General features: G+C 43.2%; 1 protein-coding gene across 1 annotated transcript in view; it reads right to left on the reverse strand.

Annotated features, from left to right (window-relative positions):
* Positions 1–15762, reverse strand: part of PHLPP1 (PH domain and leucine rich repeat protein phosphatase 1) — a 174914-nt gene that overhangs the window by 49945 nt on the left and 109207 nt on the right. The gene's annotated exons all lie outside the window — the stretch shown is intronic.

Raw genomic sequence — 15762 nt, forward strand, 5'->3', positions numbered from 1 at the left:
CCCGATCAGGCAGGGCCCAGTGCCGCCAGACCCCCAACAGCCCAAGAACACCAACTGCACCTTCCAGAGCAAGCAAGGTGCTTTAAGGAAAAAGATGTAACAACCCGTGTACACTTGTTCTGCAACAGAGCTCTGAGCAGGGAAAAGGAACCAAGTGAACATTTAGCCAGAGTGGAATAAAGAAAGAGTGATCTTTTCCTAAAACGCAGTCACACGGCGCAGAGTCACAGTGCTGTACGAGCAAATGGCACTGGGGACTGTGTGCACCTTTAGAACTCAGGTCTGACCCCAAGTTCCCAGGCACCACTGCTGTTTCTAATACCGAGTGTCACAGAAAAGTACGACCAAGTAAACATACGTGGTGATCTACAGACAGAGAACTCTAACTGCGTATGCTCACAAGCAGGTATCCTAAGGGGCATACAACCAAGTGCATCACCGTTCCCCAAGGGTGGGGGCTCTGCGGGGGCAGAAGGCCGGACAGGCGGACAGGCAAAGGCGGCAGCACTGAGCTGATGGAACCACTGCTCTGCCGAACAGATGACATTTCTTTCGTGTGCATTTCTTCCTGCCTTTACATTATAAGCCAGAAGTATAGTGACCATGATTCTGTATCTAGACACAAGGTGTGCTAAACTACCCAGGGGTTTGATCTATTAACGCTTTCACCTTTTCCTTTCTTTCTCTGATTTCACCGCCAAAAATAATGAACAGCAAAGCAGGACTGGCACGCACCTCAGAAGTGCCCCTGAGGGGACAGAGCCATCGCCAGTGCTGCCCCGCACTTGTCTGGCTTCCCTTTCGAGCTCGACAGCAGTCCTCCATACCGCGTGAGTGAATTTCAGACTCTTCAGTAGCTTTCAGTGGATTTTTCCCCTCCAGTCACTAAATTTCCAGGTGTAATTTTCCCAACTACTCCCTTGAGCAAATTATTCAACACTACAAAAAGGAAGAGTGTTTAACTCCTAACATTAAATTGAAAGGTTAAAATGCAGCATGCAGATGCACCCGATCTACCTATCTTTATTGGGGGGTGTGTGTGTGTGTGTGTGTGTGTGTATATATATATATATATATATGTTTTTAAAACAGATCAACCTCAGCTCTACAAGCTTTTCATTCTGGCTTTAAAAAAAAACAGCATAGAAAATGAAGAAGAGCCATGTTTTGCAGGGCAGCAGAGAAAACGCAGAGGTTCTGTGATATCAAACTTAAGAAAAATAAATAAACGCACAAAGGCTGCCAATTCTCACACGCCTCCCCACGTGGGCTGCTTTTATCAGGATCACAGAAGTGCTTAATCTTGTCTCCTTTCTCAGCATGTATCCACTCCATCTGCCCACGCTCAAAAAACTTATGTACAAAATTCTTACTGCCTCTTGAGCTAAAGGGAATGGCTGTTTGTACCTGTATCTATCTAGGACACAAAACTAAGTAAACATGGCACGATGATTATTTGGAAGCATAATACTAATTGGCTTTTAGATCCATGTGAATCTTTGGAAGTAGTTCTTCTTAAAACATATTTCAAGTGTGCTTAACATGAGTGTCAGGCATTATACTCATGAAGAGGAAACCATACTTGTTTTGCTCCATGAGTCAGAGAAACAAAAATCAATATTATGTTCTGGAGTTATCATTCACTACAAGTGGGTCAAATAAAAAAAAAAAGATTCCCAGCGTGACTGGGATTTCTGTTTCGTAGTAAACAGCCATGTTTTTTTTTTTTTTCCTTCTCTGTAGGGGACATGCGAATACACTGTGGAGATCATCAGGCTTCAATGTTAAAGAATGAAGGTCCTGCTGGAGCTGTGAGCCTAGCTTAGTCCTCTGCTTTCCATTAATTCTCAAGAGCAGGCTCCCCATTGAGGGTTCAGAGTGGCCACACCCAAGAGGGGTGTTGCCTGGCCCTCAGTGCTCTGTGATACTAGCTATTATTAGCTTTGAAGAGGAAGACTGCTTTTATTTGATTACCGAAACATCACACCCTCATTCTAATGAGCAAACTATAGAAGCGTATAAAGAAAATGTGAACAGTCTCTCCAGCTTCCTTCCAAATCCACCCCCTCCCCCCTCCCCGAGATAACCCGTGACAAGAGCATGGCATGCATCCTTCCAAAGCTTTTCCTCCTCCTAAAACATATACATGCATAAATAGAGATAACCCCCCTCCCTATTTTTTGAGTGGGATCACACCCACACACGCTTCTTCTATAACTTGTTTTCTCATTTAATACCAACAACTCATCTTTCTGAGTCAGGACATAAAAATCTAACTCAACTCTTTTGACAGCTGCACAATACACAGAGTACAAATCGTAGCACAATTTATTCCATCCTTCCATGCTGACACGGGGAGGGCTCCCAGTTTTTCTGCTGTTAGAAACAACTCAGCACGTCTGCCTGTGCAGCAATGACTTTATCTGCAAGATATGTGTGCCCAATGCCCTACTCATAATTCTGAAGCCCAGCAGGCTCTGAAAATTCAAAGATCTTTCATTGATTCATATGGCGGCAAAAGCTGACCTGGCCTGATGCAAATATTCCCTTTTTCTCTGTAGAAATAGGAACATGTCTGCTTACGGAGTGCTGTCCCGAGCCCTGCCAGGGGTGTTATACAGAACATAGGGTATAGGCACCAAACCGTCTTCAGTAACGTACACATCTCTGAATTCTGAAACGCAAATGGTCTCAAGAGTTTGGGATAAGGGATTGTGAGACTGTATTTCTAAAAGTAGAACCCACTGATCCGAGAGCACGTACAATTCAAATTTTAATGCACACTTTAAAATGACCAAAAAGCTGCAGAAATGCAGGAGAGGGAATTCTTTCCACCCCACCTTCCTGAGCATGCTGTTTTGCCCCCTTTCTGTGGCTGCTCATCAGACTGGACGGCGGCAGGCAGAGGGTCCTTCCCATGTGTCTTCTCAGTGACGGTCGTCTTCTCTGAGCCCTGTGCCACTCGTGGGTCTCCGCTGCGTGGGCCACGTGACTCTCCCAGCTGGCTGCCTTGTTTTTCCCACAGTTAGAAGTGGGTTTGGCCACAAACTAATTTTTATTTGCTCAAATTTGGCAATCTTTTTCTTTATGGAGTCTGTGTTTTTCACCTTGCTTGAAAAGGTCCCCTTATTCCCTCTCAAAGTGGTACAAGTGTTCTCTTGTATTTCCTTCTAGTATTTATGTATTTTAGTTTTTACATGGAGATCTCTATTTCACTTGACATTTACTTGTACATGGAATGTTAAGTAGAAATCTCATCATTTTTTTTTCCTGGTAGCTAATCCTGCCAACACCATTTATTACATAAAGCATCCTTTACAAAATCCATTCACTTTTAATAAATTTCACACACTGGAAAAAGAGAAAACAGAGAAAACTGGGTGCTGTTCAAATAAACGAGACAAAGAAAAAAGTTTGGGCAAAAACAAGTTACATTGACTTTTTCGCTCTTTCCTTTTTTCCAAGAGAACTTATAAAATCAAGTGCCTGTGTTTTTGTTCTTTCTAGGAGCCCACTTTGTGGTTTTGAGCCAGTAAAATGCTTTAATAAAATGATTACTTTGACAGAGTAATGCTTTTTATCTTTAGAAAGACAAATCTTCAGATTGGTATCCAAGTACTTTTAAAAATGTGTATTGAATGCACTTACTCTCAAGAAACCTTAGTTGAGTGAGTGAGTGAGTGAAGGAGACATCAGTAACTTGCTGGATTCATCTTCCACGAACCCCTCACATCCTGGTTTCCCTTTGTGTGGAACTTTACTGGCCTGTGAACTTAGTCCCACAGCATGTTTTAATAGTTTTGCCCCAGTCCAGGTATGATATAGGGCAACCTGTATGTGCTGTAATAGTTACGTAAGAAAGCAAAACAGTTTGCACAAGACTTAAAAGGCTCGCTCTCGTGGATGCGGAAGGGAAAAAAAGAGCATCTCTTGCCCTGTGTTCCTCTTGGACGAGCCTGTGGTTGTGGTGGCATGAGGAGCATGTCAATGCCCGGGTCTGCTTCAGAACTGCTGGGAACACCTACGCCTCAGAAAGCATGACTCAACCCCTTGCAGCTCTCCCTGCTCTCCACACACCCCAGCGGCACTGCCCTGGGAGTGAACTCTCCTCGCTGACTTCTCTGTTTCTTGGTTCGGCAGTTTCTCCTGCTGTCCCTTTACGACTTCTGAAATGAGATCCACGGGAACTTATGTGTGCCGTTCTGTTCCAAGGTCTGAGCCGTCCACCGGCCTTGTTCCCACCGAGCACCTGCCAGGGTCTTCTGGGAGGCTGGGCCCACACAAATGCTAATGTGGCACTTGACCAGCTTCTCAATGCTGGAGCCAAAACAAACAGAAACCAGCCCGTCTTAAGCCTAACCACCATACATGACTCTCCATACAAGCAAAATACGCATAAAACCTTCTCGTATGACTAAGGAAACAAAAATAAATGCATGCACATTTTACTTGGATAAAATGAAAATTTACAGCCACAAAAGGATTTGAGCAAAATTTTCTTAATTGCTGCAGATGTTAAAAAGCAGAATAAGTACACCGAAACTACAACTGATAAACATGATTTTTCCAAAATAATAATCAAGGAAATAGAGAACACTCAGTCTTGGCAGTAATTACAATGGACATATTGCTGTAAAGGCAAATGAAAGCATTCCCTAAAGAAAGAAAATTTTATCTTAATCTTTCGTTTAGAATAATTCAAACAGGAGGTACTTATTGGTTCCCTACTTGTGCCAGACCGTAAGCTAAATCGGTCCTTTGGATACAACAGTCTCTGCAGGGGAGGGGAAGGGGGTGCAGGGCAGGTTCCCGTGAATCAAGTAAGTATTGGGCTGGCCAAAAAGTTCGCTTGTTTTTTTTTTTTCCCGTAAGATGCCTCTAGTAGCGCTTACTTGTCTTTAATGTCATTCAAAACAGTTTTGTTAGATTGTATGGGAACAGCTGTCATATCAGTGTTCATTTAAAACAAATTATCAAAATTGGTGTACCCCTTTTAATACTGAAGACAAAAGAAATACACATTTCAGCACATTATGCTTTATTATTTTAAGCAAGGTAAAAATGCAACTAAAACACACAAAAAAAGGTTTGTGCAGTGTATGGAGAAGGTGCTGAAACTGATCAAATGTGTCAAAAGTGGTGTGTGAAGTTTCGTGTTAGAGATTTCTCACTGGACAATGGTCCCTGGTCGGGTAGACCAGCTGAAGTTGATAGCGATCAAATAGAGACATCAATTGAGAACAATCAATGTTCTACCATGCGGGAGGCAGCTGAAATACTCGAAATATCCAAATCAATACAGTTATTGGTGAAAATTTAAAAAATGCATCTTATTTTATGGAAAAAATAAATGGACTTCTTGGCCAACCCAATGCATCACACAGAAAGCCACTGTAAATCGTAAGACGGTAATGAAGGGCAAACAGCAGTCACGAGACCCTGCCACGGTGACCCTGCACTGATTCATGAGAACAAGGAGTCACAACCACCGTAAACCTGTCATTTTCTGATGCTCTAATAGACTGTCAATATAATGATCAAGAAGACAAGTAAGAAATGTGTTATCCTGTTACACTCAAACATATCTCTCTTATGAAAATGGATTATTTACTCTATCCATGACTACATTTTTAAATTTTTCTCACTGAAAGATCTGCCATAGTTGGCCAATTTAATTGAAATACTATTCACCAAGAGATGTTTAATATTAACGACCACATTAGTAGAACAAATTACAAAAATGTAAAAAAGCAGATTTCTGTAAAAGGAAGAGAAAAGGTCACTATTCCCACTTCTTTTCAAAGCAAAGAAGATGCATACAGTGCACCTGGATAAAACCCCAGCTGAGCCATACAGGACATATAAAAGCGAGCCCTGGGCAACATCTCTACCAAGGAGGCCAGTTTACCAAAGGGGAGAGTGAACATAAGCTAACACCAGGGAGAAGAATGATGCCATGAAAATGTGCCCTAAGTGGCTTAAGCTCATACTACGCATAGACTAGGTTTATCTGGTAGTTAAACCGAAAATCTTCAACACCCAAAATGTTGCTAGGAATATAAAAAGTCTGAGCCTAGGCCTGAACCATTCAATCACTGAACATTTTCTGACTTCTCGTTGTGCACAAAGGTGTGTGAAGCATGCGAAGATGAACTTGGCATGGTTTCACCCTCCCAGAACTTGAAACAGTTTGGGAGCAAAGCTGCTATAATACAAAACAGAAGATGAAACACACTGGGAAAAAAAATATCATGAGTGCTTCCAGAAGAGAAAACTCACTTTTATCTAAGGGATACGAACAGAGTTTGACAGGCAGATGGGGATGGGAAGAGAAGGCATTCGAAGAGCAGAGGGTGGCCTGGCTGTGTCTCAAGCTTGAGCATGCAGTTGAAAATGCAGATCCCTGAGCCTCACCACCAGGGGTTCTGACTCGGCAGGTCCAGGGTGAAAACCAAGTACCCCTGTCTCCGAAACATGCTAGGACACAAGCATTTCATGAGTCATATTGTCAGACACATTGATTTGGAGGGCAACAACTCGTGCCATTGGGAAAGAGTAACCAAACTATATTGTTAAGCAAAGAACTCTTGTGGTTGTAAAGGATGCTTAAAAACCAATCACAGAGCACTTCAAATTCCAGATGAAGACACTCCTATTTACTGGTGAAAATTTCTAAATATGGAGAGTGAAATAATCGTTCCTGGGGTGCACGGATTTGTAGACATAAGTCAAACACCACCTCCTCTTCCCTGGTTGCACTTCCCACACACACATATGCACGCTCGTGCACACATGCACACACCCCTCTCTACGTGGGGTGAAAGTGTGCACTCTGACAGGGAATTCTAAGAACAACTGTTTGGAAAGTCAGATTTCCCTCGGGTTCTCTCGTTAATTATCTGTCCCAAAGACGTCACCAGAGAGGGATGGGTGTGCCCCACGGTAGGGGTCAGCCAGAGAGCGGGCCAGCTGGAGCATCACGGTCTGAGCCCACCCCTGGGAAATGACAACAGGCGTGGGGCTCCTCCCGCTCAAAGCTCAGTTACCGTGGAGAGCACGGTGGGTGACGTCAAAATGACAGGCCTTCCTAGGAAGCGCAGAAACCCTAGTGGGCCTTTAATTTTCAGAAGTCACACGTGTAAGTGCCAGAAGGAGCTGCAGAGTTGGCTGTGTCCGGCCTGCGGCAGAGGAGAAAGGGAGACAGGGGAGCATTACTGCTTTCCACCCTAGCGGCCAAAGAGTCATTTCAGAAGTCATCAGTAATGATGTCACTATGCCCCCGAGTTCCAAGTTGTGATGACCCTGTGCCGTCCACAACCGCAAAGTGCGCGTCCCCTGGCCCTCCCAGCGCAGGCTTCTGCTTATCACTGTCCCCTAAGATCTACAGAGGGAGAAGCTGGTTACCGCGCAGAACAGCAAATATGTACCAATACGAGGTTTAGCATTAGACTCTTGCAGTTAAGTTAAAGCTTAGAGAGTACAGCAAGAGCTCAACTAAAACAAACAGAAAAATGGAACTGGCCAGAATACAATAACCTCACTGGCACCAAGCCAAAGCTTCTGAAGATCACTCCCCACTTATTTAAGGGGAACAAAAATGTTAAAGAACAGCTTCAAGGACCCCAAGAAGTCAATAGGGCAAACTGTAATTTAGTCCAGTCTGGCTGATAAATAAATCTTTTGTCTCTTGCTGAGCACCCCCTTCCAGATGCACTGTACAGGGAAGAAGAAAATAGCCTATTATTGCCAGAAACGAGGTTAGGAGCCGCCAAGGAGAGGACCAAAGGCTACACAATCTCATTGCCCCGAGCACCAAGTAAAGGCTTCCCTTTGATCAAATGCTCAGGGACGGAAAATGGAAATTGTGTGAAATGGAAAGCTTCCCAAGAGGATCAAGACTCCATCTGAAAGCAAAGCGGAATAAGAAAGGAACTTCCAGTGTGGGGAGGAGTTAACTGAGAGAAGGGCACTTCATCCGTCCCCGGATTCCTTCAACAGCGGGCAAGCGCCCCACCCCCCGCAGCGGGGGACGCCCTCCCCGGGGTTCTCGCTACCCGGGAGCAGCGCCCTGTGTTTCTTCTCTTACACCCGGGCCTGTACACGTTCTTCAGCGGTCGGCTGCTCTTGTTTGCTTGTAATTTTTTCTGTGGCAGAGTATTTCCAAGAGGCTGAAATTGTTGTGAGGACTGCAGTTTAGGCCCGACACAGGAGCTGCAAAAATATTTCAGCCAGCTACTCCTGATTTCTATGTTAATGCGGCATCACTATTTCCATTGAAAGAGGGCTTTCAGGAATTACTGATGAAAACAAAGATTGGAATCTCTGTTTCTATAAAGACCTGGAAATGTGAACTTTTGGTTAGGAAAAGTAATTAACATAAGTAACTCCGCGCCTCTGGAATGCCAGATCCCCAAGAGAACAGAGTAGGAAATAAGGTCATTTGTTTTCCACTCCATGGGGATTAAAATGTAAAAAAAAAAAAAAAATCAAGCTTTCTAAGAAGAAAGGTACTTAATAAATGCAAGGCATAATGATGAGTTTCTCAGGACTCATTTCTTCCTAACTTTCATTCTGCTACACCCACACACTAACTAGCACACCCAGCTCAACCTCATGCCTTCCCTCCCACTCTCCTCTGGTCTGAACACTCCACGCCCCTCCCCATCTCCCTCATTCTTTTCAGCTAAAACAAATTTCACATCTAATCAGAGATCGGATCGCTTCTTTCCTCCAAGTGTTTAATTCACTCTCTCCTTGGTCAAAAGGTAACCTTTACCTTACTTTAGGTTACCTTACACTCATTTTATACCATCGTCCTGTAAGACACAATCACACACTTACTCCTGAATTCCTTGAACTTGATCTCCAAGAGCCATGACACATCAGTAATTGATCGGCAATCATTCTAAATGACTGCTGTCCCCTTAAAATAGTCACCTCGAATACTAAATATATGAAATGGTTCCACTGTTCAAAGCATTTTTGGATGCTCTCTCCTAAATGGGTCACATTCTTTTGATTATCATCAGTGGTGGGAAAAAAACAGCAATTCAATTCAACAAATATTCATTAAGTACATTAAGTACAAAGAAAGCAAGAAAGCTAACAATTCAGAACAGAAAAAGGTCACATGGAGTTGAAATAACCAAAAGATTCAAGAAACAAAAGTCACTACAAAATATGCTCTGAAGGGTGGGTCGGATTCACCAGGTGCAGCCTGGGTTTGGCGGATGAAAAGCTACAAGCGGCACCTTCTGTGCAAAGTGAATGTGAAGTATGTTTAGAGAATGGCGAACAGACCCACAGATTTTTTTTTCCCCAGCTAATGCCTTCTTTCCAACCTGAAATTCTTTCTTATGAGTCTCTTCCTCTGTAATGTTTTCTGAATCATCACACTATGCTGTCTTCTCATTTTACCTTCAACGAAAGAGAAATACAGTAAGTAATAAATTACCAGTCTCACTTCCTTCTACAAGTTGCTACAAATACGATACCTTTTGCAAAGACGTTGGGTGTACTGAACAGAGTTGGGAAACACAGTTCCCACCACCATCCATGCACAGTTCTGTTCATTTGCCAAGACCTGGCAACAGGTCCTCCCTCTGAGAAAGAACTGATTTCTGCCCTCTACACAGTAAAATACACAAAACAGTTACGTAATGAAGGTGACAGGCTGAAATCAACTCTTTCCTTATAGTATCTACCCTGTAACTCAGTATAATTTATGTAACTCAAAAACTGAATGTAGCCTCCAATATTTAAAAGTTGAGACAACGCTGCTATTCCTAGGAAGAGCATTATATCCTAATTAAAACTGGTTGTTTTTAAACTATTGCATAAAATTTGAAACTGTGATGGGACAATAATAACAAAGCAACAACAAAATTCAGTATCCTGAGGAGACTGTAAAAAAAAAAGTCGGTGGTATGTTTTACTTTTCTTTTTTTTGCTATGGGAAAAGCACATTAATAATTCTACAGACACACGATTTATCAAGTAATTTGAAATCTCAATTTCTACTTAAAGTTAATCATCTTCCTATTAAAAAAGTAACTGAATTCCTAGAGTTTGCGGGGACCCTCTAGCTGAGCTGGCTCTGTTTCTGGACACCAATTCCAATGCCAAACAGCAGGAGCTGGAGAAGGCAGATTCACCTCCTGTCTCAATGGATGAAACACCAGTCGTCAACACAACGGAAACAAAACCAATTTCTGATAGTAATTATTTTATAATTTCCAATGCACAGAATTAAGTAATTTGTGTGTACTTTAATTATCATCAATTTGTCGACTATTTATTAAAATATAGGCTTATCTCTAAAAGTGGTAGGTAGAAGCGATGAGTAAACTAAAATGAACTAAAATGAAGACATTTAACTTCAGCTTAAGCGGCAAACTTTCCAAATACTGTGGACGAAGCAACACACCGCTTCTGAGCTGGCCCTCCGCAATGCTCTTTGCATCATGCACTGCGTAGGAGTCACCACGAAACGGCTCTGGTCTATTCGCCTTACGGTCTCCAGAACCTTGAACGCAGACATTACCACCATGACGCGTTCATGAATGATCGATTTAAAAGAGTTAAATTCGTCAGTGAAGCAAAATGTTTAAACACCGACATACTCACCGGTGCATGCTCACATACGCTTGCGAACCTACCGCTCTGAAAACTCTGAAAGCGAGAAAATCTCTCTCGGATAACAGGGGCGGGGGACAAAAGTCTCATAGTAGTGCGTGGTGAAAGAGAAAGTGGGTAAAGCAGTTTTCCAACGGGCAGTACATCAGCCACTTTGCTGATGCCCAGCCCCCATATAACACGTCCCCAGGGCTCCTCTCCCCCATGTTTAAAGCGACAGAAACGAAACAGAAACCTTTGTTGCGGTGATATTCTAGTTGTCAATACAGGTACTGGTTAAATCGGTATGTTCTCTTTGTAAACCCAAATGTGTGCCTTTTCTCTGTTTCTGCTATGCTTCTACAAAAAGACTTTGAGGAGGTTATATAAGGAGGTGTGAGACCCGTATCCTCTCCCCAGCTCCAAAAGGAGACAGCTCATCCCCCAGAAGAAGTTGAACCAGACAATTCCGGGCTCACAGACACCAGGCATTGCAGAAAACACTGTTCTGCAAACAAGGGGATCAGGGAGAAAGCCACACACTAAGCCTTGAGATTCCAGCTCTCTTCCCTGTTCAGCTCCCTGAATCTTGGCAGGCACTGCCCAGGCAGAAGACCAAAGGATTCCTCTCCAGTAAAACGACACACCCTAGGGAAAAGATCCACAGATACCGTCTTTGGAAGTTTCCCAATGAAACCACAAGGCTCGCCCCTGACAGCCCTCACAATGAAGCTGTGTGGCGGAGAAGCCCAATTCACTTTCAGTGACTCACCAGTAAATAGGAACAGAGCAAATGATCACCAAGTAGTTAACTCAAATTTCTAACATAAAGCTAAATGGGGGGCAGTGGGTGGTGGTGGTGGTTGTGGGGAACCAAGATAGTGCAAAAAGAAAGTAAATAAGTACATAAATAAATAAATGTCCCCAGAAAGAGAAAAAAATGTCCCCACAAAAAAGGAAGAAAATGTTATGAAAGTGCATACAAATGAAAACTAGACAGATTCTAGAAAAATACTAGAAATGTCTTTCTAGAAACTAGAAAGACAGCAGAAATTCAGGAAGGTTAGGACAAAGTAGAGCAAACCTGCTGAGGAGTACGGAGGGCATTAAGACAAGGAGACAGGGAAATCAGAGAATCAGAGGACAAACAAGGAGGCCCCACCTCGCAGGAACTCGGAGGAAGAAAAGAGAAAACCAAGGGGGAGGAAATCACCAAACACATCATGAGAAGGTATCCCAGACCCGAAGGGCAGTTTTTCCAGACCAAGTGTTCCTCACAGTGGCTGAAATAAGGAGTGCCGTGAAAAGAACATCCTGAAGTGTTTGGGGGTTAAAAGAGACAGAGAGAGAGAAAGAGAGAGACAGAGAGAGAGGGAGGGACAAGTCACCTACAGCACTTTTTAACGACAACTGTAGAAGCTGGAAAACAATGGTGCCCTGGCTTCAAAACTCAGGAAACACGCTTTCCTATCTAGAAGACGGCCAAATTTCCAATCGAGTGTGAGAGGAAAACTATTTTCAGATACGTGTCCAATAAATTTGCTCCCACATCCCTTTTCTCAGGAAGACCCTAGAACACATTCCATTAACAAGAGGAAGTAAACCGAGAAAAGAAGTCACAAGACACAGGAAAATTGGGGATCCAGGCAAGGAAAATGACAAAGGTGAGCCCAGGACAGCAGCTGTGCAGAGGCCCACAGAGCAGGACGGGCACTGGCTCCGGCTCTGGAGGAAGGCGCGCCCCAGAGAAAGGTGCCGGGGACAGCGGGAGAGCCCCGCCGGGGAGCCTAAGGACACCGGGGCGAAAGGGAAGCGCGGGCGTGAGAAAGAGAACGCGGAGGAAAGAAGAAGTGATCACTGCATGTCAGTGCCTTTGCTGCGAATCTCAGTTCCGTGCTCAAAAGAATGTCAACCCTCAACACCGACCTGACCAAAAACTGGTGCCTGTACACAGAGCCTGGGGCAAGCAGAAGGGGTGGGGTGGGCAGCTGGGGGGTGCATGTGGGGTGGGCAGAAGGGGGCGACACACGTAAGAGTTAAAAGTCTCATCTTCCACTGTAATAAGTGAACATGCAATGCCCAAAAGGGGAAAAAATCACAACGCAGAACATACACAGTGCGTTGGAAGACGGAGGAAAACAGCACGAAGACTCAAGGGTGGCTGGCTGCCTGGGGAACAGGACTTGGATGTGAAGATGGACTGGACTTTTATGCACCCATTCTTATAACGTCTTTTGGCTTATTAAATCTTTTAAAAATCTCTACAGGATATGAGCTTGATGGGGGAAAGGTTTCAATTTTTTAAAATACAGGACAAAACCAGAGCAAGAAATGCACAGAACAGCAGGCAAGGAAAGCAGAGAGAGGGACCGGCAGCCGGGAAGGACAGGGAGACGCTGGCTCTCCGAAACTCCTCCCGCAGGCTTCTCGGTGAGAGAGAGAAGTGCTTCCTTTGACAGCGGGCAGGCGGGGCGTGTGTTGAGGGCTGGGGAGCAGCGGGGAAAGGAGGATGGGCGGGACAGACATTCACAGGTGGAGAATCAGCAGATGTGGGAGACGGATCAGGAGGCTCCGAAAGCACACGCAAGGCAATGCCACAAATACCCATCCACCTGCGAATTCACTTACTCCACAAACACTGGCTCTTTGGAAGCATCCTATTCCCCACCCCCCTGCCATGAATATAGAAGCATTTTGATTTTTTTTTTAAAAGGCTTTTTAAAATTTATTTTTAGAGAGAGGGGAAGGGAGAGAGAAAGAGAGGGAGGGAAACATCGATGTGAGAAATGTCAATTTCTCATATGCGCCTAGCGCGGGGACTGAACTGGCAACCTAGGCATGTGCCCTGACTGGGAATCGAACTGGCAACCTTTCACTTTGCAAGATGGTGCCCAACCCACTGAGCCACACTGGACAGGGCTGCTTTTCCTTTTATTATGAAATATACAAAGAGAAAAAATACGGAAAACAGTAGTGATCGTCCAAGTACCAACTATTCATCTTTAAAAATATTAATTTTTTGTCATTTGCCATTAATTTATTTCATTTCTGCTAATTTTTTTTAAAGAAAAGAGCATTATGGATTTAGTTGAAACCCTCTTCAAACCGCTTTGCAAGCCCATTCCCCTAACTGCCTCCCAGAAGAGAACCATAAGCCCGAGTTTGGCTACATCTCCATGCACCTCACGCCAAAAATGAGGGCAGTCGTTTGAATGAATTCTATGCCCTTTTCTGTTCTAAAACACCATGATTCAACAGTATGAGATAAAAGTACTGGATGTTCTGAAACTGAGAGGCAGAAGCCGATACTGCTGTGAAACACACAGAAATATCTCAAAAATGATTTCAAACCTCAAAAACGGACTGGATCATAATGTGACCCTTTGGCCAAAAAAAAATCATAGTGACTTTATTTTCATAGCGTCAGCAAACATCATGATCACTGCACATGGGCATATGAAAACCTAAGTTCCAGAGCGTCGCTGTGCTTTCCTTCCATCGTGACTATCAGCTCCAGGGAGCGACAAGGGTGGGCTTGAACATGACGTCCCTACTGGAGTTCCGCCTGCCCGGGGAACTATTCCCGTCGTCACTGCCTCCTTCTCTAGCAGGTAACCGCAGCAAAGAGATTTTTCAATCCTTGTAATGCCAGGTTCACTTAAAATTGTTCTTGATGATGCAAAAGCGTCATCTGGGTTCTCTCTCGACCTGCAAGCCCCTGTCTCTACTTTCTGGGGGAGAAAATGGGAAGCATACATAAAGCGTGCTCAAGTATGACGGTCAGTTCAAGGAGAACACTTGTATGGTCCCTTCAGCTGTGAGCCAAACGAGTCACCACATTTACGGAGTACCACTTCCACTCGAGAGAGCAACCGACAAACTCACTACTCAGATGTGGGGATTTGGCAGGCACTTTCTGGACAACGAAGGGAGGAGGTCAATTCAGGAAAGACAACTGACGGCGTCTGTTGCCAAAGGACGGCCTTCCAGCCTTCGACTGAAAATTAAAATTTTGGAAAACTTTTTTCTACCATGAGCTTGACAACATTCCAACACATAAATATTTTTCTGACGAGATAAGTGGTGATATCAACAACTGTGATTTCTTGAAATTGCATAATGAAATGTGTTAACATTTGAAATATCTGTGTTGCCCAACAAACCAGTATTTTCCAAATGACCAATATACAATGCAGAAAAATAACATCTGGGCCAAGACCCATTCAAAGTGCAAGAAAAACCAATGGGTCCTAATGGAAAACAATTTTAAATGTTCACTAATCGGGTTTTAGATTCCACATTGAAACTAGCATTTAATAACTAACTGCTTGTCAAGTTTTGGGATAGTATCAAAAGAACATTCACAATTATCAGAAAAGACCACTGGAACACTCTTCCCTTTTCCTACTATCTGCATAAACTATATACTGAACAGTTACTGAATTATTCTTCCTCGATGTTAAAACCATAAACACATAATCATAATGATTAATTACCACAGTTTGATCTCTGATCATTATTGGTCACTGTAGAACAAATAACAATTCATTATTTATTTTAGAGTCTTCTGCAGTTGATCTCATATAGTTACAACAAATATATCTGTATCAGAGGCTTCGTTTACCATAGAATCAAAACTGATCCTTGCTCCAAAAAGGCAGATGGAAATAAATATGGTAAATCCTTACATCTGTTTTAGATACATATAAAGTCCTTTTTCTTTAGTGACAAAGGAGTAGACCCTACTCATTTAACATATGACTCCTGAAATCTACACACTAGTCACCTGGATGACCTAGATGGTGTTGATGGGTTTAAACCTTAGTTCTTAAAGTTCTAAGGAAATGTCTTTTCATGGAAAAACCCAGACCTTTTGTAAATTTCAAAAGAAATAATCCCAAACCCCTGTAGTTCAGAAGTAGCACACGAAACATCACGAACTTCTCAATGACCCATTTGTAGACTGGTTAAGAATTAAAGAAGAGAAATGTTCTTCTTATACAAATCCACCCTTTTAATGAATATCATAAATCATTCATTTCAAAGGCCAGAAACTTGGAAAAATTTCAGAGTAAGAACTGATAACTGTTTTCACCAATAAAGTCATATTATCTTGCCTTGTGAAAGAGAAAGTTACACACTACAGCT

This window comes from Phyllostomus discolor, chromosome 9 (assembly GCF_004126475.2).
Source record: "Phyllostomus discolor isolate MPI-MPIP mPhyDis1 chromosome 9, mPhyDis1.pri.v3, whole genome shotgun sequence".
Lineage (NCBI taxonomy): Eukaryota > Metazoa > Chordata > Mammalia > Chiroptera > Phyllostomidae > Phyllostomus > Phyllostomus discolor.